Consider the following 14038-nt stretch of genomic DNA (forward strand, 5'->3'; position numbering starts at 1 on the left):
GCATAAATCAAAAACTGATCGAAATGAGCTGAAGGCAGAATCGGTGTCAACCTTGTCAAAAAAGAAAAGAAAAGAAAGGTTAAACCCAAAAACTGAATCAAAATCATGAACTTAAAATCACAAGTCACATTGCGTTGTGGATTTGGAGAATCATGACACCCCATTCTCCCCTAACAGTTATTTAAAGTGAATAAAAAGTAGTGCCCACAATCAGCCACCGTTCTCAGAAACACATGAGAGAAGCAGTGATTGACAGCAGAAGCTCATGCCTAACATTTGCTGAATGAGTGGAATTCTGCGCGGCCGCATGCAACAGCTGTAGCCTCACCAAAATAAAGTTACACACCCCCCTCGGAGCTCTGAAGCCCTCCCCCTCCCTTCCCCTTTTACTCACACGCACACACCAGCACACCATCCCATGCCTGCTATGTCACAAGACACACAACTCCAGCAGTCCCCAGCATGAGCTTCCACCCTCCCTCCACCTCTGTCAATAGATCATTGTCCCCGTCCAGAACCCCCTTGGCCCTGGTCTCATCCAGAGAGATCGACAGTTGGGAGGTTTTTGGAGGGGGAGGAGGGGGCGGGGGGGGGGGGGGGGGGGGGGGGATGGTGGATGTCATGATTAATCTGAGTAAGAATGAAATCTGATCCTCGCAGTACAGCGTCGATGTTTATAATTCAAATGTCACGCTTCGGGGCAGATGCTCTCTTGTGATTTGTTTGAATCAAACACACTGAAGTTTCGCAACAGCGGCCGAAAGTTTAAACTGAGTTCAGTGACCGACAAATTTGAGACACAATTGCCCTTTAAAGATGTGGCGGCGGAGGACAGCGCTGTATTGTAATTGATTTAAGCTCCATTAATCTGTGGCAGATAGACGAGGCCGGCTGTGTTTACTGAAGGGCGCTAGACTGCGACCGCAGCCCGAGGCAAGGTGACCGTAACCTCTAACCTCGTGACCTTTAGAGAGCCCCCCTCCCTCCCTGTCCCCCATGTTCAGCAGCTCTGCAGACATAAGCCGTCTTTGTCAGTAGACAAGTTTCTCATCTATTGGCAATCATTTAAAGAATCTATTAAAGCTACTTATTGCAATAAACTTCACTTTGTTTAACATGTTTTTGGTTACCAGGGGTTACATGATGCATGGTAACCTTAACAACAGGCTGTTACTGCATAAGAGCAAGAGATTTATAATACTTCTCTATGTTTTAAACATAAGTGAGCAAATCGATTCTGCAGAATCAATATATTGATACTCACAAGGCACTCATTTGGTATTGATTCCTTTAAAGGGCAAGTTCAGCTCAAAACAAAAAAACAACAACAACATATTTTTCATCTTACATGAAGTCCTATTTATCTATCTCAATTTTTCTGTTGTGACGTTTTGTAGATATCAGCTGTAGAGTTGTCTGCCTGCTCTCTAATATAATGGGACCAAAGGGCACCAAGATAATACATTTGAAAAATTCTAAACCAGTGTCTCTTTCCAAAAATCATAACCCGGATTATCAAGAGAATCCAAAGACTTTGCTGTGAGCAGTTTCATGTAGGAACTACTTTCTTTCTAGAGGAAAAGAAAGTAACTTTCAGCACCACAGGCTGAGTCCCATTTAGTCCCATTATACTGGAGAGAAGGCAGACATCTCTCCAGCTGATATCTTCAAAACTCTGCAGATCACACAAATCAATATAGATGGATAAAAAATATGTGTATTTTGATTTTGGGGTGAACTGTCCCTTTAAAAAAACTGTGTGGCTGCATCACCTCCACATGCTATCAGTACTTTGGTATTTTTGTGTCAATAAACAGTCCTGACACTTTATATTTAGCTGGCCCGTGTCACATGACTGTGGAAACCAATGAGACATGAAAACTGAGCATGCAGTCGGAGACGGTCACATACTTTTGCACCAAACTTAAAGGGAATGGCGGAAAGGAAATGTAGCGTGGTGTGTGGTGCAATACACCCTGAAAGTTAAAGGCTGGCTGTATAAAGAAGCATATCTGCTTTTGTTAAAAAAAAAACAAAAAACAAAAATGCCTTGTATGTGTCATGTGATTTTTCAGATCAGGGTTGGGCGACGTCTACAGAGTTGGCATACGACAAAGTCCATAGTGAAACAAAACAATGGACAAATTGGGCAGAACCTCATGGGGTTTTTCCTGTTATGATACACACATCCTTTATTTTTGCTTTTCCTTTAAATACATATTCATCAGGTTTTCATCAGGGACTTTAAAATCACAATATCATGATGGCAGAGGGCTCAATGGACAATAACTGTCGGGCACTGCGATGCAGCCTGACCCCATTTCCAATCCCTTTTTTTTTTCTAAAAATAAACATTATTTTGAAAAAATACATACCCATTTAAAAAATAACCATCTGCATCATAGTAAATATTAAAATTAAAGATATCTGTATTGACCAGCACTAGGAGGCTGCAAAAATTAATAAAATATATGAGTTTAGATGAAACTACATTCTACTAGGGTTGCTATTAACAATTATTATTTATTATTCAATCTGAACCCTGAAATGATGGCTTTAAATAGCTTGTTTCGACTTATAGTCCAAAGACATTCAATTTACTAAAAAAAACAACAACAAAAAGAACAAACAAACAAACGTACAATTAAGGAGAAGGAACTAAGTTTAGCTTGAAAACTGACGATTAAGCACTTAGAGCAACTAATTGATTAATTAGCAAATCATTCCAACTTTATTATCTACAACAAAACATTTTGACATAATTATGTATTAAGAATTGGTGATTGTGTTGTATTTATGTACCGACATGGACGAGCATTGCTTCATTTTAAATGCATGAGTTGGAAATGTTTGCGTGCTGCGGGCAACAAATATGCAAAATGAATGAAATAAAAGCAGGCAAAACTTATTCAGTTCCTTCCTTCATCACTATTACAGGAGCTTCCACTATATCTCTAAGACAGAGCGCTCACCCATAATGCCTCAGTGGTCCTCTGACATTTGGAGCTGGAGCAGCTCAGACAACAAACAGCTCTCCATCTTCATCTGATGACAGCCAGCTAATCTGCAAACCAGCGTCTGCTGCCCCTCTATCTGTCGCTGCATCTCTCTGTCTGCTCCTGTCTCTCTGGTTTGCTACATGTCTCTCCATCTCTGCCCGTCATTCTCCCCTCTGACTTCTCCCCCATCGTGTCGCCTTTTATTTTTCTGTCCTTCAGAACTTTGTACAAGATGAAATGCACGTAGAAAGAAAGAACAAATAAAACCAATGTCTGGAGCAGCAGCGGTCAGTCGATTACTTGATTGGTCAGGGGATTTAAGCTCTGCATGTATACTGCATATATGTGACGTGACAACATTAACTGTGTGCAAAAAAACATGTTAAGTGTGCGCTCACAGTAATACAGATAAGCTAACATGCTAAGCTTATCACTTGTCGAGGTTAACAGCGTAACATCATGTACAACTGAGAGGGAGTTGAGGCATAGTGCTATATGAGCCTGACGACACCTCGTCTGTGACTTTTGCTCTATTACAGAAAAATAGCAGCAGGAAGCGGAAACAAATGTGTACTTTCAAAGTAAAATTTCAAAATAAAAGTCTCTAAACTAAAACGTGTGAACGTGAAGAATTCACAAGATAAAATAAAATATTTTGTGTCCTTCAAAGGGGGGCAGCGGTGGAAAACAATGGTAGATAAAACCGTGCAATTGAAAGAAAATTGGTGGCCAACTATTTTAATAATCAATTAATTGCTTCAGTCATTTTTCAAGCAAAAAATGTCAAATATTTCCAGCCTCTTAAATGTGAGGATTTGCTGCTTTTCTTTGTCATTTATGACAGTAAATGGAGAGACTATTGGTTTTGGACTGTTGATTGGACAAAAGAGACAATCTGAAGACGTCACAGTGAACAGAATAAATAATCAATCAGAGCTACTATAAGGAGTTTTTAACTGGTTATGAAAGACACTCAGTTTTTCAGTGATGCCTCTATATGACCTACATAAGTTAATGACACCATGTGGAGAGAAGACTGACCCCATGAAATCACATGAAACAAGCCTGTGTTGTGTGTTAATCAATTAAAAAGAAACATTTTATTTAGATCATTTTAATTTTGGTGCCATATTTAGTGGTTATTATTGTGGAAACACAAGCAGATGTGTCCACAAGGTCCTCCAAAGTCAACACAATATGAAAGTTCCTCGTAGTGGCTTTAATCATGAAAATAATCTGCAGACTACTCGATAATGAAAATAATTGTTAGCTGCAGACCCACCGACGTCACAATAATGCTGATTAATATCACAGGCAGTGAAAACAAACACACGCCAACACCACTACATACACATCCACCCACCCACCCACTCACTCACACACACCTCATATCTTTATCATGCCTGGGGGAAGCTTCAAAGCGTGGCTGCCTGTGTCTCTCCGAGCTGCCACCCCTAAAAATAGACACTCCGCCTTTTGGGTTGTGTTACAACCCCAACGGCAACAATACCTGGAAAGAATCTGTACGTCGGCTAATTATATCCACGCACACTGTAAATGGCACACCAACAAATCTGCACACAAGTGACCTGCAGTGTCAGCCCCGCTCGCACACACGCTCACAGAGGAGTAGGTGTGTCTAAACAAGCCCGCATGACAGATCCAGCAGTGAAACTGGAGGACGGCGTGCGAGCCAGCAGCTTACAGGTCCTCCAGCGGCTTTACTATGAGACACAGACGACTGCTCTTCTTCTTCCCACCAGCCCACCAACGTGCCAGCGGTTGGTGTTTTTTTGTGTAACAGAACACATGACAGCGGCTGGTTGTAGTTTGCGGTGTTGGTTTCTTGTGCAACTTTATTTAAGTGCAGCAATTTGGTTCTTGTGCAGGTTGAGACACACGAAAAAACTTATTTGGATTCTTTTAACTGGCATTCCCTCAAAACAAGGGCTGCGACTGATGATTATTTTCATAGTCGATTAATCTTTTTTTCATTTCTCAGCTAATCGGTTAGTTGTTGGGTCTATGACATGTTCAAAAATAACCAGAAAATATTCACATTTGAGAGCAGAAATCAGAGAATTTTGACTTTTTACTTTTTTCCATCACTTGATTAGTTTTCAACAATTAAATTAATCACCAACTATTCTAATAATTAATTAATCATTTGTCAATGTCATGTTTAATGTAGGGCTGCAACGTCTATAAAATGTCAGAAAATGTTGATTAATGTCCGTGCCAGTTTCTCAAAATCCAGTGCGATGTCTTTACATGTCTCACTTTGTCAGTCCAAAACCCAAAGTTATGCAGTTTACATTATAATAAACTGAGAAAAATGGTACATTTCCATATTTAAGATGCATTTTTCTGCCATTTTTGCATGAAAAAATACTTTATCAACTTACCAAAATAGTTTGATAGTTTAATTAGTTTTTAGTGACGTGCAAGATTTACTAGCCCAACATGGCATTTTACTTGCCACTGCCCAGTGGGAAGTTCTTACTGTCATTTTGAAGAAAAAAAAAGGCTAAATTCACTGACTTCTCTGACTGATTTCTGATTTCTTTGGTCTTCCATGAAAACTATCTTTGAGGTCAGGACAAATCAAGACACTTGAGGACGTCATCCTGAGCTTTGAGGAGCAGCGATCCACATTTTTAACCGTTTTTTAACATTTTAGGGACCAAACAAGGGATTGATTACTCAAGAAAATGATAGATAGATGAATCACTAATGAAAACAATAGTTAGTTGCAGTCCTAATATTCATTCAAAATGTTGATGACTGATTCTTGCTGCTGCAGTGACCTGTAAACGGCGTGTAAATGAACCTTCCTGACCACCTTTTCTGCCATTTCTTCCTGCTTCATAAATAAACAAAATCAGTGCATTTAGTTAGAATTAACAGGCTCTCCTTTTTTCATCTTATCAGTAAAACAATATACATATTTAAAAAATCTAATCTAATCTAATAAAATCTCCTGTGACCCAGTCTCTGACCGCCTTGAAGTACTAACTAACTGTGTCTTCCTTTCTTTGCACACAGGCTCTACTGTTGTACACATCAGAGATAAAAGCCACAGTTAATCTACCCTGGTGCTCACACTCACTGCACTGTTACTGCCAAGCGTGTTTATAGTGCAGGAGTGTGTGTGTGAGTGTGTGTGTGCCCAAGTAGCCATACTAACATGGAATTCCCCTAAAACTACAAAATCAGTTTTGGGGATGCTGATCTTTGGACTGTGGGGAAAAAAAACATGCTAGATTCTTATTAGAAAGAAATGGGAGGACTGGGTGTCTTCAAAAGTAATTAGAATATGCAAATATTCCCCACAAAAAAAGGAACCAAAATCATCCAACCATCACCTGATTATCATAATAATTTGACAGTTTAATTTATATTTACCACTTGCCCACATTTACTAGCTCAGCATGGCATTTTACTTGTCCCAAGCCAGTGGGCAATCCTTTTCATTTTGAAGAAATGTCCAGATTCTCTGACAGCCTCTCAAATGTAAATATTCTCTGATTCCTTCAGTCCTCCATGACTTTAAACTTTGTATCATTGAGTTGTGGACAAATCGAGACATTTGGGAAACAGCAATCAACATTTTTCACCATTTTCTAACATTTAATGGACAACAACATAATCAATTAATCAAGAAAATGAATGATGATAAAGAAAATAACCATTAGTTGCAGCCTAAATGCTTATATATGCAGACGACTGATTCTTATTGCTGCAGTAACCCAATTTCAATCGTGTCATACATGTTGTACATATCAGAGATAACAGCCACAGCTAATCTACCCTGGTGCTCACACTCACTGCACTGTTACTGCCAAGCGTGTTTATAGTGCAGGAGTGTGTGTGTGTGTGTGTGTGTGCCCAAGCAGCCACACTAACATGGAATTCCCCTAAAACTACAAAATCAGTTTCAGAGATGCTGATCTTTGGTGGGAACACAAAAAAAGAGAAGACAATCTGGATTCTTATATGAAATGAATGAGAGGACTGGGTGTATTTAAAATTAATGTACGCCAAAAAGAAAAAAAAAAGATCCAACCAGGTGTAAGGACACAAGAAACTGGCACGTAAACAAATGAGCCAAGCCCAGTGAACCAACCTTGTATTTCCTCCTCAGTCAGTGAATGGGAGAGAACCGGCAGTAGTAGTAGGCGGCTGAGGCAAAACACATGTCTCTATTTTTCTCTGCTGCTCGGCGTCTGCGACTAAATTCCAACACTGAGTCCCAGGGAGAAGCCAAGAGAAAGAGCGGGATACGAGCGGCAGAAAGTGAGAACCAGGCTGCGATCACAAAACCAGTCGGTTCACTTGTCCGTCCAGATTTTCCATATAGATGCTCCCTACCAGCAGACAGCAGATTCTCCCGGATTCCTGCAGGCTCTGCTCCTCAGCTGCCCCGGCGTTCATCAGAGAGAGAAGTATCAACAGCTGTGAGTGTGTGTGTGTGTGTGTGTGTGTGTGTAAGAGAGAGAGGATATATGTGTGAGTCTGTGTGTGTGTGTGTGCTCTCTGCAAATGAGGGTGTGTGTTTGCGGGGAAAAGAAGCTAAAGGGACCACGTGACGCAAGCTTAATCCCCCGCCCACTGGCTAGAAGCTCACACACACAGATTGAGGCAAACACACACACACACACACACACACACACAGGCCTTCTAGACCAATCAGAGCTCAGGCTCACACACACTAATCACCCCTCCTCCTCCTCGTCCTCCCTGCCTACCCTCACTCCCTCTCTGTCTGTCTAGTCATCTTTTTTTCTTTCTTTCTGTCTCTCTTTTTTCTTTGATCCATTCACTTTCTGGTCTCCCTCTCCCACATTCCACTACCCTCTCTTTTCTATCTCTTTATGTCCCTCGTCCACGCCCCCCTCCCCTCCCGCCACCCCGCCGCCCCTCTGGGCAACTGTACTAAAGGTCAGTGTTTATGAGCTCGTCTGGCAGCAGTGGACCTACAGCCGCACAAACCGGCATCGGCCTTCATGGCTGCTTTTGCACCTCGGAATCAGTGTTATCTGGCTCTGTGTGGTGAACTCGAAGACCAAATATCTTCTAAAAAAAAAAAAAAAGTCAGAGGACGCTTTTAAAAATGAGATTTTAAAATGAAAATGTGTCAGTTAAATGACTCCAGGTCACGTCCCAGGTCAGAGGTCGGGGTAAGCTGTTTGTGATTCATGTCTTTGCCCAAAAGCAAGTAAAGAAAGTTTATGTTGGTTGCAGCGAGAAATCAGCAGCAATATAAAAAGTAGACAGAGAAATCTAGAGCCAAATAATCTCGGGCTGCAATTAACTATTATTTTCGATTCATCTGTTTGAAAATTTTTCTCGATGAATCAATTAGTTGTTTGGTCTATAACATGTCAGAAAATGATGAAAAATCAGTGTGTCCCAAAACCGAAGATGAAGATATTCAGTTTACTCTTTTAGAGGAGTAAAGAAACCAAAAAATACTTGCAAGAAGCCGAAATTAGACAATTTTGATTTTAAAAAAATTACTCAAAATTAGTAATCGATTAACAAAATTGTTGTTTAATCGATTATTCAAATAATCACAAGGTCACTGCAGAGACATTGTTCATTTTAAGGTTTTTTATATGGCAGTCCTATGACTCCATAAAAGAACAACCAAGATCCACAAAGAGGGAAAAGCTCACACATACTATATATTTACAAGCTATATGATCCTGATCCAGAGCTAATGATCCAGAGATAATGAGCAAGAGAGAACATGAAAAGTTCACATAGAAAGCAGTTTCAAAAAGTTTCTTTATAACTGAGCTCCCTCTCCTGCAGTGAGCACGTCCCCGTCCTGTCAAACACACACACACACACACACACACACACACACACACACACACACACACACACACCCTTCCTGCATGTTTGATTTTATGGGAACATCAAGACAGGAAAAAGACTGGCTACAGGCGGCTCGGACTGAGTGTCAGGACCACGTTATGAGCGGGATGACGGGAGCATGAGACTCACAAGCTATGTGACCAATAATTATCAAACATCAACTGATATGTAACTTCACCCTGGTGATAAACTTTTCACCCATCTCGCTCAGGCCTACCTGCAGTACATCCCCAACTGATACGTTTAAAAAGCCAAGACCAAACTCATTACAACTGATGGGAAGACAGTGGTGAAATTCAGCCCTGGACTTCCTGCTCTGCAGAGTGGAGCCACTGTCTCTATTTTCAATGCAGTTTGTGCTACGTGACATTGTACTACAAGCCATAAGAAGTAGAAAACAGATCGGTTTTAGCTCCACTTACTGTCCCCCCACTTCTACTTAAACTCAACTTAAATTAAAAGGTAGGTCGACTCAATTTATGTGAATTATTAATGTTAAAATATCCTCTGCTCCTGACAGTCTTTCAAGTGGACAGACTGTTAAACCAGACTCCATTCTCAAAACAGGTGTTTTATGGTAATGCCATATTTTTTCCACAGTAAAAACTTCAGTGAAGCCATTACTAAGACTCTATTATAATTTAATTTGTTCAACAGTCACGATCGGCACACATGTCATTTACTCAGTAACTTCATTAACTAACCTGTGACGAAGTGTTTGACACAGACACATACACTACACATATTGACTGGCTCGGCAATACACTGCTTGTTTTTAAAAGATGAAAGTTCATACCATTCAGCATGATATTTTGATTAAATATATATATTTTCAGGTACATCATTTATTTAGACATAATTTATTTGGGGGGGGGGGGGCAACTTCACGTTTTTAGGAAGTTGAGATGGACACGCCCTCCGTCCCACCCAGGATCTGCACCTAAAGATAGTGATATACATAATAAAGTATTACAGTAAATAAACAGTGAATAATCAATTTTTGTCCAGCTCAGCTGATTACAAAGTTAAACAAAGACATTTTACAGTGTTTTAAGGTTGATTGTCGGATTGTCAACATTAAGATTCTGATGAAAAGTGACTATAACTGCACTGAATGTGTGTGATTGTGAATAGCAACAGCTCTCTGTGTTGTATATTGTATGTAGGAACTGTATGTGTTTTTTTGTATCTTTTAACAGCAGGTACTGCATGTAATCAAGACAAATTTCCTTCGGGACAATAAAGTCTATCTTATCTCTTATAACATTTCAAAACTGTGTAATTAGAAGGTATTTGGCCTTTGTGTTCACCTCAGGATGTCTAGCGAGGACATGGACGTTTCTCCACCTGTTGATCCACCAAAGCAAGAAATGTACTTAATTTGCACAACAGCACTGCTTCTTCTCCACCCAGTGAAGACGCTGTAGATGCATGAACCACAGGAGAAACAGTTCACAAATCATACATGCAGAGGAAAAACAAACAATCCAGGCAGCCTGCAGGGTGTCAACAACCTGTCAGCCAAGTCCTGAGTGATGCTGTTTGATTTCCACAGTATTAGGCTTCATCTCCACTGCTAAGTAAATTAACTGTTTAACTCTTACACATACAATGAGACACTTAATCAGTTTGTTTTAGATTTAATATGCAGAGAACAGATTGTATTGATTGTATGTCAAATAATATCCAGGAAATGGTAATAACCTGTTCTTGAGAATTGGGACACATCATGTCCTACCAAAAAAACCCTTTAAAATGATTAATAACAACACTCTAAATCCAACTTCTTTGTGGACGTGTATTCTTTATTTATATATATTTCATATATAGAAATTATGACATGTTTTGGTTTGCTAAAAAAGTAATACGTACATGTGTTATTATAATCGTCTTTGTTTTAAAATAATACATAATTTAATCAGGTATAAAAAGGTTTAGCTGGACCCTTAGCTCCCCTGTCTCACTTCCTGGTTTAAAAAAAAAAAGGCGGGAATACTGCTCAACTCTGTAGCCCTTTTGAATCAAAGCTAAATAAGAATTATGGTTTAAAAATACGTATTTTGATTAGCATTAAGAGAAGACTGAACTTTAAAAAATAAAAAAGCTACTCACTATGACTATACTGTGAAATGAAAAAAATGCAACATTGTGATTTCTACGTTTAATCTAAAGTGTAATCACTAGGAGGCTGGCTAGGTTTGATACCAAGAATTTAATCTTTAGAATCTATTTTTCAAAATCTACTGTTTTGTCCCAGTGCTCTCTTCCCTGGTTCAGTGATATGTGAACTTGCCACTGTGTCTCTCTCACTAAGATTAATATTTAACTTTGAAGTGTCTTGTAAAAACATGTCACTATCTGTCTTTGGCACATAACTTCGTCATAAATCGTAGCTTCCAATTTATGCAAGTAGGTCTGCAGGTTTTAGTGCCAAAGGTTTTGGCGAAGTAACAAGCTGCAGTACACACCGACTGTCATCACTCGATAGCTTACAAGATAAAAACTTTTTGGCTCATGGCTGCCAGCTGCTACAGATTGTAGCAACACTGAGGCAACAGACACCAAACCAAACCAATCTGACGACCTGCACTGAAGCTGAAAACCTGCCAAAATGAAACTTTACACACACTCCTGCATTGTTTTCCTGAAATCCGACTCTGAATTTTCTCCTGATATCACTTCAAGCCAGCGTCGGAGCTGTTTGATGTTTTTCAAGCTGTCTTAAAAAGTGATGAATATTTTGTGTTTTGTTCAAGTTGACTTTGAAGCTTAACTTCAACTTCTTTACTCGAGTAGAAGTGAAAAAGTATAGACTCTGAAGTGTACTCGAAGTATAAAAGTAAGTCATTTCTACCAGCTGTTTCTGTGCAAAGCTAAGTCTCTTTACATCTTTTTCATCTTGTTAAGTCTTTTACGTCATTTTTTGTCCAAGTTCGTCTTTTTCATCTTATTATGTCTTTTACGTAATGTTTTGTCTAGGTTAATTTATTTTGGCTTGCAGAGTCTTTTACGTTGTTTTTCATCTTGTTATGGCTTTTTTGTCGTTACTTTTTTCATTTTGTTACGTCCTTTTATGTTGCTTTCTAACTGTTCCATCTTGTTTGTCTAGTTATGTCCTCTATGTCATTTTTTTGTCTAGTTACTTCTTTTACATAATTTTTTTGTCTAGGTTTGTCCTTTGCATCTTGTTAGGTATTTTTGTTTGTTACATCTTTTATGTTGTTTTTTGTGATGTGAGGTCTTTTATGTTGTTTTTTGTGTTGTTACGTCTTTTTCATCTTGTTATGTCTTTTTTGTCTAGTCATGTTAATCTTTTAGGCTTTTTTTTGTATTTTAACTTTTTTGTTTTAAAATTGAAGAAACAAGCTTGTTTTGAAAATGTAAGAAATAGAGAGTAAAGATATTTGCAGGGAATAAAAGGAAAACATTGTCAGAAATATAAATAGTCAAGTGAAGTGCAGACACCTGAAAAACTTATTACCTATAACAAAGTGTTTGTTCTTCCACCTCTGGAACAAAGTGTGACGCGTTCAGGCACGAAGGTAAACTGAATGAATCTGATACACTGTGAGGAGATAATGAATAATGCCGGTGAGAGAATGAGTGTTTGCCCTACATGTGCGTGTTGAGGTATGTGTAGATGCATGGATAGTATGTCTCTCAGTCACTGTGAGCCAACAGTTAAAATGAGAAGCACTGTATGATTGACGGCTTGACACAGGAGGCAGTTAACATCTCGGAGGTGAACCTGTAAACGTACTGCAACCATGTGTACCAAATACTGGTTGAAACTACAGGTGGCCACAATACCACTGAAAAAATGTAATGTATCCATAAAAATAAATGCAATATCATTTTTTTTACCATAATCATGCAGCCCTATATTGACATTTAAGTGTTTTCTGATTATTATTTTGCAAACTGGCCCTCTATCTGAGTCTAACACGATAAAACATTTTAATAACAACTGATCATCATAGAACAATAATAATGATGATACAATATGAATGTTTTATATCGTGACACATTACTGCATTGTCCATTATTTTCACTAGGCTGTAACATCAATGGCATTTGACCACATTCCTCATTGCAATGACCTTTTGTTAGGAGCACACACACTCACACACTGTTCCGTGCTTATCTTTTACAGGGGAGGACGATCGCCTGTAAGATTGTAAACCCTAATGATGAGGGTGACTGACAATACACACACACAAACACACACACATGCACTGCGTTATGCATTCCACAGACGTGGGGCGGGCGGGCGGGCGGGCGGGCCGGGCGCTGCTGTCTATGTAAAACAGGCCGATTCCTCTAAATGGCATCACATGCATGTGGAGGAAATCAGCGGAGCGTTCGCTCAGGGGGCTGCAGCTGCTCCACACCAACAAACAACAGCTATCATCCTGCAGTCGCCTCATGACTTACTGTCTTTTCCCCACAAACTCTGTCCTGTAACAATAATGTGCTGCTGGGGATCGCCTGCACTGCTGGCTTATGAAATGATATCCAATGCTTAGAAAAGAAAATACCCCTATATGTGTTAAGTAGCTTGGGTGGACTGTGTACTTCAGACTGAGAATTATCCTCTGCAGTATCATCTTAAAGAAAATGTTTTAGTGCAATAAATGTGCAGGGAAGTCTGCACCACAATGGGTTGTCTGGAATCAACGTCATTGGCACATCAATGTATTTATACTTGTCTATCACTGCACAACAAACTAAATTTTTAAATCACTTAATGATTTTATTCAATAGGGCTCTGATGATAACCACATTACCGCAGCCATGTGATGCCTGCCACAGGGTTGAGCTCATTCGTGTCATCACTGCAAATTTTATTTTGAAGGCTCAATTCCATGTTGAGATCAGGGCAGGGATCTATTAATACGTCTAGGGATCAGCGCTCTTGAGATCTTGGGATTGCCAGTGGCTAACGACAACAACAACTATTTTGAAGGAGGAAAAATAATAAATAACAACAGAAGTTATCCATTCTGGGATTTATCATAATAGATTTATTTTGCCCTGTCTCAAAAAAAGAAGCTTCTCAAAGGAATACAGTTGCATGGAGTAGATGCTGTAAAGGTATGATGTTAGCATTAAGGTTAGCCCGTCCTGCCCAGCTAACTTCTTTTCCAGCAATTAGG

The 14038-nt window shown here is 39.4% G+C and overlaps 1 protein-coding gene across 1 annotated transcript in view; it reads right to left on the reverse strand.

Annotated features, from left to right (window-relative positions):
- Positions 1-7518, reverse strand: part of add3a (adducin 3 (gamma) a) — a 69717-nt gene extending 62199 nt beyond the window's left edge. The window contains exon 1 of the mRNA XM_084716149.1: positions 7126-7518. The gene's annotated coding sequence lies outside the window, so the exon portion shown is untranslated. The remainder of the gene's footprint in view (positions 1-7125) is intronic.
- Positions 7519-14038: the final 6520 nt, after the last annotated feature.

Source organism: Lutjanus erythropterus, chromosome 3 (assembly GCF_056507025.1).
Source record: "Lutjanus erythropterus isolate fLutEry1 chromosome 3, fLutEry1.hap2, whole genome shotgun sequence".
Lineage (NCBI taxonomy): Eukaryota > Metazoa > Chordata > Actinopteri > Lutjaniformes > Lutjanidae > Lutjanus > Lutjanus erythropterus.